General features: G+C 37.4%; 1 pseudogene across 1 annotated transcript; it reads right to left on the minus strand.

The window, feature by feature from the left end:
• Positions 1-7,276: 7,276 nt before the first annotated feature.
• On the minus strand, positions 7,277-9,520 carry LOC309660535 (small ribosomal subunit protein uS17 pseudogene; annotated as a pseudogene). The gene has a single exon. The product of its transcript is annotated as a small ribosomal subunit protein uS17 pseudogene (transcript).
• Between the last annotated feature and the right edge of the window lie 270 nt (positions 9,521-9,790).

Below are 9,790 nucleotides of genomic sequence, written 5' to 3' on the forward strand. Positions count from 1 at the left end.
AAAATGTATCTCCAAAGAACAAGGTATTTCCTTAAAATATGAGGAAACTGATATTCATTCCTTTGTCTTTTTCTGAGTTTTAACTTTTTTCTCCCTTTATTGTCTGTGCTCTGCATAGAGAAGCTGCAGTTTGAAAAAGTAGGATGTTATCTAGCTGCTCCTCATCAGTCATTGTAGAGCTAAATACTGGCAGAGGCTACTCTGCCACCCTCAGCAATGTCAGTCCTGTGGCATGGTGGATCTTCCGCTCCTGAATTTCTGCTGCTTCTGGCATTGGTTTTCAGTAGATTCAGGGCAGTAAAACAGGAGGGAAGAAGGCCTTTTCTTGCAGTCGAGGACTCTGAGTAGTTGCCTGGCTTCGGAGCCAGGAATCTTGCTGGGAGCTTGGCTATCAAGGAGCCAATGCCCATCGTTGGTAACAGCTGCTACACTTGGCTTTTCCCTGCACGCATTGAGAGAGTGATCTGTGTTCCTTGCCTTCCCACTCCATTGGCCAGAAATAAGTAGAAGCTCTTGTACAAGGGAAGCAACAGCAGAGAGGTCTCCACTTGACTTCCTTCTTCATTTCTCAAGTTCAAAGTCTCAGTTAATCATATTAGAGCCTTCAAAGATGGTACGTTATATCTTCTCCCATTAATCTATTTGTCTTCAGGAAAATGCTCTGTATTATAACGATACTATTCCCCCAAGAAGAGAAAATATGCACAAACAGAAACTTTAATAATAAATATGAACATAGGATTTAGAAGTCTACAGAGTACTCCATATATGTTGCTTTGTTATATTTAGTACTTAACACATTTTGCAGTAGACATTATGATGAAATGGGGGCCGATATAACCTGATTCCTCCCCCCACATTCCACAGCCAGTTAAGAAGTGGATTTAGAACTTGACTCTATATAGATTTTGAATCCATGTAGACCCCAAATTTCAGACTTGATTCCAAGGATTATATTCACTCCTGTGTGAACTATAAACTAAGCATAACATGAAGATATAATGCATTACTACTTTTATTGAATTAAGTATCTTAGTTTTTCATATGATGCTCAAAGGTTATATTTAATGAAAGTGTGTTTTAACAAGTTCCTTTTATTTCTTTGTTTTTCTGCATTTTATTTCATTTGAATTTCTGTGTTTGGGGTGTTGAAATGTTAACATCTTGTATAACACAAGCTGTGCCAGGTTTTATAGGTCATCTCAACTTTGGTTATAGTTAATCTTACTGTTGCTATGCAAAAATCTATAATAAGATCCCATCTGCTTTATAACTGCTCAAGAAAAATACATTATCGGTATCATTTGGATAAAGTGGAATTCAAATGAAATCGCCCTGATGAAAATTATTACTTTTGGAGCTTGCTTTTTATAATCCTATGAATACCTGATTCAATATATTTTATAGCATATATAGTGCTTGTAAATTTAAATATGCTATCTGTATGTAAAAGAACCATACATCAATTATATATGAAACTTTTATTTCTTCTTTTTTAACTGAAAATGAGACATCCTGGTTAGAGAGAAGAACAAAGAAATACATATTCTGGTTTCTTTTCTCTTAGTGAAACTATCAATTTAAGAAGACTACAAGTTATAAGCAGAACAAACAGAACTCACAGGATTTTTATCAAAGACAACATCATTTTTATTTCCAATTATCCCTTTACTTAAAAATATATTACAGGAAGTATTCCTCTATCCCCGGAAAGGTAATTTTGTCAGATACAAGACATTTATGATCACTCTCAGGTTACTGAAACTTTTAAAAAGTCACTTTGTATTGCCAATATGGCCTCTGCCCAGAAGTTAAAAGGGACAGTCCCATGTAGTAATGAGAAATTTGGAGCTGAATTTTAGTTAAATCTTCCCCCCTTCCTTGGCTGGGGTTCTGCTGCAGGCTGGTGGTTGACAATGAGAGACAGAGAAAGGTTGCCTCTCTAGAAAAGCATTTTTTAAAAAGTTTAGAACATGACTCTCTTGAAATCATAAAATGAGCACATATCAAAAATGTATGTAACTCATGAATGAGGAAATCAGTAGGATGATAAAGCAGGTTTCAGAGCATTTGCAGAATCAATATAGTCGCTCAGGAAAATAAAGCTGAATTAAGTTTCCTAAATTTGTCCTAAAACTGTACCTTTTGTGTTCTCTTTTCTCCTGGACAGAAATCTATAAGTCACTGTCAAATTCTAGAGTCTGGGCCCTAATCAGTAGAGATAGTAAGTGAAATAATGATTCCCCCTGGGTAAACCTGTTAGCTGTGCTTCAACGGGACACTGAAAGGACATGCAGTCTGTCTGTCTTTTCGCCTCTTTCCCAAGTTTTGGACATTTTCCTCTAGCATCCCTGTTCCAGGCTTTTTATTTTTTCCTCTTTTCCCTCTGTTGCCTTGTTTGGTTTCTGACTCTGAAGGCTGAAGAAAAAAAGACGAGGAAGGGGGTAGGAAGGGTTTTCATGATTGCCTCTGTGGGCTTGGCATCTGTTTAACACAGACTCTCAGAAGGGTGCTTTTGTGGGTTCCCAGAGGTCCCCACTGGGTACATAAGGTGGTACTTGCCCGATGTGAGTGCTGCTTTTCCTCTTGTTTTCTGTGCACCCCTAAGTTCTGGTGTTTCAGAGGTCTCTTCCCCCCCAGGTTCACTCTGTTGGAGTTCAAGGGGCTTTCTACGATGGTTTTCTCTCAGGTCGGTCCTCTTCAGCAATTTTGGTTGGTTCTCTATTTTGAGAGCTCACATCTGGTCAACAGGAAACACTTGGGCACTCTTTGCCCATACAACTTCTGGGCGGGCAGACCAGTCCCACTACAGAAGCAACCCTCATTCTCTGCATCATCAAAACAGCTCTCTGGCCCATCCCTCCTGCTTACTAAGCCTCCTTTATAAATGGAAAGCAGACCCTAGTTTACTGGGTCACCTTCCCTGTAGGGAGTGGTCCCTTTGAATCCTCCTTTCTTCTGACCTGAGTTGAAGAGGAAAAAGTTTTCCCTCCCTCCCTTTGGTGTAAATGGTTCCTATAGAAGTCCTCTTGCCATACGAGTTCTTCTCCCCAAATTCTCACTTGACTCTTTTATATTCTTCATTTGGATGTAAATAAAGCACATCTTTAACCTTATATTTTACTTGACAATTTCCTTCGAAAATTTCTTCGTCTTGTATCTTGCCTGGGTGTCTGATATCTATCCTAATGTCTCAGATGAAACTTCTGCTTTAATAGACCATGATACTGGTTTTTGGAGACTGGGAGTCCACAGGAGACACAGTCTTGCAGGCATGCTGTACTCAATTGAATTTTTCTCAGAATGTTTTTATCTGCTTGTTTTTGGAAAACTATCTGTAGGACACAAAAAATGAGGGCACCTGTCTTGGAGCCTATGTTTGGAGGAATATGGGGGACAGATATGAAGAATGCAGGAGTGGAGAGAGGGCCCAGAGGGGCAGGGGGTCATGAAATATCTGTTTTCATCTCCTGATGTAAAAAGATACGTGAATTTACAGCATCTATGCCAACCCCATCTCCCCTTCTGAATGCAGACCTGTTTTGTCTTTTCTAATTCCAGACACTCTCAGGATTTTGACTTGTTATCACAAATACAGTACTCAGAGGGGAGAATTTAGTGTATTGTATTAGCTGAATTTAGCTGTATTGTAATAGTCTATAGATTTCTCTTCCCCCTAGATAATAATTTCCTTGAAGGAAGAAACTCTATTATTCTTATTATTATATCCCTAACCCTAGCTGATACATAGTGTACAATCAATGCGTATTTGCTGAATGAATGATTGAGACAAAGAGGGAGGCATGTAGAGTAAGATTTCCCCCGGGGCCCTGTTTTCTAGAAATGGTTTTGTCTCTGTTTTTCCCTTTTAGAAGAGTTGGGATTCGAGAGATGGTGGGGAAGTAGAAAACCGTACTTACCATTGTTTGTAACAGTTGTTCTTCTATCAACATGAGTCTTCATTCATCTGTGCCCTATGAATGTGTGTAGGAGGAAGCTATAAAATTACATGTAATTTTTTTGAATAATATTACACTGCGTGAATATACACATACACCCTGATTTTTACGAACTGTCTGCCTTAGGTTGAAAAGCTTTTTCTTAAGACTATAATGTCATCTTTCATTATAATCCATATTCATGTTTAGAATTCATTTATTCAGTTGAATACAATGACATCAGCTTTCCCTATGCTGCGCTTGGTAGGTTTGATCTCCTACTTGGAAGGATTATTCTTATTTTTAGTCTTTTCTTTAGCATGGCAATAAATCTTTTGAATGGTGCCCCCTTTATTCCTTCTTTTCCTTTACTAAATGCAAAAGAAAACAGCAACCCATATTTAAAAGGTAGACATTGTTATCCTTTATGGCAATTTCCCTCTCCTCCAGAGATTAGAGTTTACTGTAGTACAGCAGCCCAATAGGATTGTCCTGGAAATGGATTTTCATGTAAAGTATTAACTTATAGTATTTTGTGTAGCAAAAGGAAGGATCAAATATTATAAAGAGAGAGAAGCTACATTATTATTTTTAATAGGATTGGTATTATAAATGGTCCTTAAAGAGCATATATCTGTCAATGCTTTCTTTCTGAGTTTACCATGAAATGTGTTTTACTGATAAGACACAGCATTCTGATCCATTATTTCGCTAAAAGCCTTGTTAAGAGATGTGACTTACAAGATACTGCTCATGGTCCGTGGTACTTCTTTGAAAGAGTTTCCTTTCTGAAATTGAAGGAAACAAAATATATATTCCACAGGTATATGTTTTTAGTGCCCCTTCCCTCCATTTGGATTATTAAATACTAAGCCTTAAATGAAGACATTTTATGTAAGTTTATATTTAGACAACATAGCTGCTTATTTTCTGTTGGGAAAAGAACAAATTTAAATCTTCTCTAATAAAATGTTATGGAAAAATGAAAACGCATAAGTGACAAGATCATTGCAACCCTCAGAAAATGGCACTGCTACTTTTCTGAGAGACTAGTGAGAAATTTGAGTGGAACCGAGTTTGTTACTGAGTACGTGTCTCTCCCTGACTTGAAAGCTTATTTTTCCAAGGAGGGGTTGGATGTCATTTGAATTCTAGACTATGATTGAATGCTTGGTTTCAAATGGGAGTTCCCTGCCCCAGAATGAATCTGAATGTGCTCATCAGTAAAATAAGGGATGAGGGATACAGGTCTCCTCTGTGCACATCAAAGCCTCAAGAGAATATCAACAGGCTAGAGCAGGGTATGTGGCCCTAATCTTGCCTCTTGCTTCCTTTTTCCTGCCTGCTAGTGAGCCTGAAGAGATCAGGATGTCCTTCAGCCCAGTTGGTGATGGTTCTCCTTCAAGGACGTGCTCCTGGAATAGCTGGGTGAAGCAATCCCAGGGACCACAATGAGAAACGTAGGGACTCCTATCTCCTAACTCGTATTGAGTGGAGCCCTCCTTGGACTCCATATATACATTTTGGAGAAATTTAACATTTTTGAAGTCCTGTCCATAAATATCACCTGAGCAGTTCTGAAATAGGACCCAGTGGACCATGAAGTATATTTTAAAACTGCATGTACAGAGTTGAGGCTGTTTGACTTGTGGATGTTCATTTTGAGGGCTGTTTATTATAACTGTCTGTCTCCCAAGTAATGTTCACAACCCGCCTCTCAGTGAATTCTGCTGACCCACTCCCTCTTACCAATACAAAGGGCCTTAGAGAAACTAATTCTGCAGTGTTAACATTCAGAGATTTTCTGTGGTTTTTATGTATATCAGTAATAGAAATCAGCAACAGAAATTTAAAGATGGATGGTTCTAAATTTTGAATGTACATTGGAGTAAGAAAATAAGTGATATTTACAAAGAAAAAAAAGAAAGAAAGCATTTTGAGGCTAGATTTTATTGTACTTTGGTTGATTTTATATATTTAAAACATGTTTATAAAACATATTTCTAACTATTTTCTCTCTATTCATGTTTGTTTTCTCTCTCTAATCAGTTTTGGTATTTTTTGGTGTAAAGTGGGTTTCCAAGAGTGAATTACCCTACTCACAGCGTTATAACTATAGGAGATAAGAGTTTAATGTACAGTGCTTTGAATTGTGACTGTTGCCCATGAAGGATTTACTCATAAAAATGAGATCACAATAAAAAGGTAATGGGACCAACAAGAAAATGGAACTCCTCATGTCTAAAAGGGAGCACAGGTCAACCATAATTAAATTCTAGAAAGTTACAAGTACATATAAATATAATAAAGGATAGTAGAGATGGTTGATATAAAGAGGTCATCATTATGGGTTAAAGATAAAGTTTTCATGGATCACATGTTGGCTCCCATTAAAAAATGGTTCAATAACTATTGCTCAGCTCTGATCTCATTTTGATTTCTCCCATCATTTTCTATTCAGCCAATTCTCTGTAGCCATTGAGAAAGAGCTCAGAAGAAGAAAATTCTGCTGTATTATGGTTGGAAAGGTGCCTGGTAAATAATGAGCATTTTGGTACAACGGGCTCAGATTTCTCAAAAATGTTGCAAAATCTTGACCGGATTAATATATTTTCTTATGTCACTTAATTGCAAAGAGTCATTGCCAAGTTCAGGTGCTTCCTATACAATCCTAATGTGGCAAACGAAGCAGCTTCTCTCCATTTTGTGCTCTGGACTATCTCCTAATCCCAAACTTCAAAAAATATATATTCTACTATTAATAGAAATATACAATTCAAGATCACATTTGTTCCCATGAAATTTCTCCACGATTTTTAACTGCTGAGATACGAAGGTAATCTTGTTTTATTTTCCATCCTCCTTTTTCCAAAGCTGTGTTTTTGTAATCCTAATATCTAATAAAATATGTATATGTGTTTTTTGACTCTATCTGTTTGACATCTGAATTATATGTAACCTAGTGCTGTATAATGGAGCCAGACTTGTTTTGAGCTTACAGTTTTGGGAGCTGATCCTAGTAATAATTATTTCCTTACTTTTCACTGCATTTTTGTAGAAGTATTTTAATGGAAACTTTTAATAAGAAAAACAAAAGGTAGTATTTTTTAATTCACAAATTCCAAATTCCTAACTTAGGGAGTTGAGAAATAACCTAGGTCTGCCATCTCATTTGACACTTGAAAAGTAGGTCTAATGTTTTTGGAAGAAAAATCTTTGTGTGTGTACATCATATGCATTCTCACAACTCTAAGATAATTTGGAATTTGATGAATTAAAAGATACTACCTGTTGTTTTTCTTATTAAGAGTTTCCATTAAGATATTTCTACCAAAACAATGCAGTGAAAAGTAAGGAAATAACTCTTACTAGAATCAGCTATGTCTAGCTTGATTAGCTATGTCTAGATCCCAAAAATGTCAGCTAAAAAAATTAAATATATATGTATATATGTGTATATATGTATATACACACACATAAATGTATATATGTATATATATACACATTATGCCTGCTGAAGACATTGGTATACAGTTTTAATATATTAATCTTCTGACTTTATTTGCTCATTTCAAGCAGAATATAATTTAGATGCCATTCTACATTAATTGTGTTTTATTCCTAAACAACCTGTTATAAAGAACACGTTGAATGGAGTCTTAAAATGGGATAATATGCACTCTGAGATCCTACAGAGGAAAAAAAAGAAAACCCCTCTGTGGAGTTACTGGATAGTAACTCTATTTTGAGACAATATTGCTAAAATGTTTTTGTTTTGTTTTGTTTTGTTTGGCTGGGAAAATAACTTTACTTTGTTTGGGGCAGTGGGCAGGGGTCCAGTCTCAGAACTTCTGGAACTGCTTCTTGGTGCCGGCAGCTTTGGTCACCTGGAGCACCTTGAAGCACACCGTCTTGCTTAGGGGAGGGGACTCGCCCACTGTGACAGTGTGGCCGATCTGGACGTCCCTGAAGCAGGGGGAAAGATGCACGGATACGTTCTTGTGGCGCTTCTCGAAGCGGTTGTCCTTTCGGATGCAGTGGAGGTAGTCTTAGCGGATGACAAGGGTTCTCTGCATCTTTACCTTGGTCACCACGCCAGACAGGATCCACCCTTGGACGGCAACATTACCAGTAAAAGGGCATTTCTTGTCATTGTAGGTGCCCTCGATGGCCTCCTTCGGTGTCTTGAAGCCCAGACCAGGGTTCCCGTAGTTATGCGGGAGCTTCTCCTTGCCAGTTTCTCCAAGCAGAACCCTCTCCTTATTTTGAAAGATCGTCGATTGCTTTTGGTAGACACTCTCCACCTGAATGTCCGCCATCTTCCCCGCCGCCTGAAAAAAGGTAAAATGTTTTAATATTTAAGAAAGAAAAAGATTCAGAAGATTTAAAAAATCTCACAAAGTCTTTGCTATAGCTTATAGATATGTGTTCTGATGGTAATTTCATAAATTATTTTCAAATAATTTGTTCTAAGGTAACTTATTACATTCAAAAAGAACCGCATAAAAGATGTGTTTTATCTTGTACTTCACTCAGAATAACTTCTTTTCCTTGTTTCATTTAAATTCTCGGTTTTATATTGTCATAATGCTTGATTTTGTTTTACTTCTTGAAGTGCTTCGTGATCATATAACTGGGACTAAGTAGGAACTAAATGCACCTAAACTTAATGGTTGCTGCTCACCAACTACATAATTATTGTCAGGGTGGCTAAAAATGCAGAAAGTCTGTCGAATAAAAAAGAAGCACACACAGGGAGCAGTGGTGGGGAAGATGGAAATCACAGCTGGAGGTAACGATTGCTCTAAATGTCTTGCTACAGCAAACATGGCATTTGGAAATTCATGAACATTTCTTTTAAATGTGCAAAAGTCTTTGCAAAACAAACCATACATTAACTAAAACACTCATGACTGCACTGCCTACACACTAAGCCACCTGTAATTTTGGGGAAAGTTCTCTCTATGCAACATCAAAAGAAACAACCATAGATCTTTTATTTCAGAATTGGCTTTGGTGACAAATAAGTTGGAAGTAAAAATACAGATAGTTCCACTTCTCTGACACCCAATATTCAATGCTATGCCACATAACTTTCCTAAAAAAATAGTTTATTTTTTATGTGCAATATGTATCCAATAATCATTTTTAAAATGTGGCCATCCTTTGCTAAATAATGCATAGTACATGAGTCTTTCTGCAATCTCTCATAAAAAATTAATCACCCCAGACTGATTCTTTAAAAATCCATTTGGGTTAGTAAACCCCTCTTTTGGGGAGAGGATTTGTTTTTTTTAGTAAAAAGGGAGGTTGACTCATATCCAGTCCAGTTCATGTGTTCCTCTGCTCTTCTAGTGCCACCATGAGCTACTGTTCACTTTGGTGCTGGCCACCCCACGGCTTCCTGGGACACAGAAGACAACCCCAGGACTGCAGTAACTGATGGCTGAAGATGGAAAAATCACCATTTCCTTTGTTCCTCTGACTCCTGGTAAGTGGTCAATAAATATTTTATGAATGAGTGAATGAAAAAAAGGAGAGAGAGAGAAAGAAAGAAAGAAAGAAAGAAAGAAAGAAAGAAAGAAAGAAAGAAAGAAAGAAAGAAAGAAAGAAAGAAAGAAAGGAAGGAAGGAAGAAAGAAAGGGGGAGGGAAGAAGGGAGGACGGAAGGAAGAAAAAGAATACCCTTTATTTTTCAAAATACACCCATGCACTGCTACTGGGTTTCACTGAAGAAGTGGTGTGAATGTTTGGCCTTTTCTTTCTTCAGTTCCTAACTCCATTCTAAGTATAATCAGAAGGCCTCTCCTGCCTGAGAAATGAGAGTCCATTGTAAAGCCCTCTACCCCATTG

Source organism: Balaenoptera physalus (assembly GCF_965194825.1).
Source record: "Balaenoptera physalus genome assembly, chromosome: 4".
Lineage (NCBI taxonomy): Eukaryota > Metazoa > Chordata > Mammalia > Artiodactyla > Balaenopteridae > Balaenoptera > Balaenoptera physalus.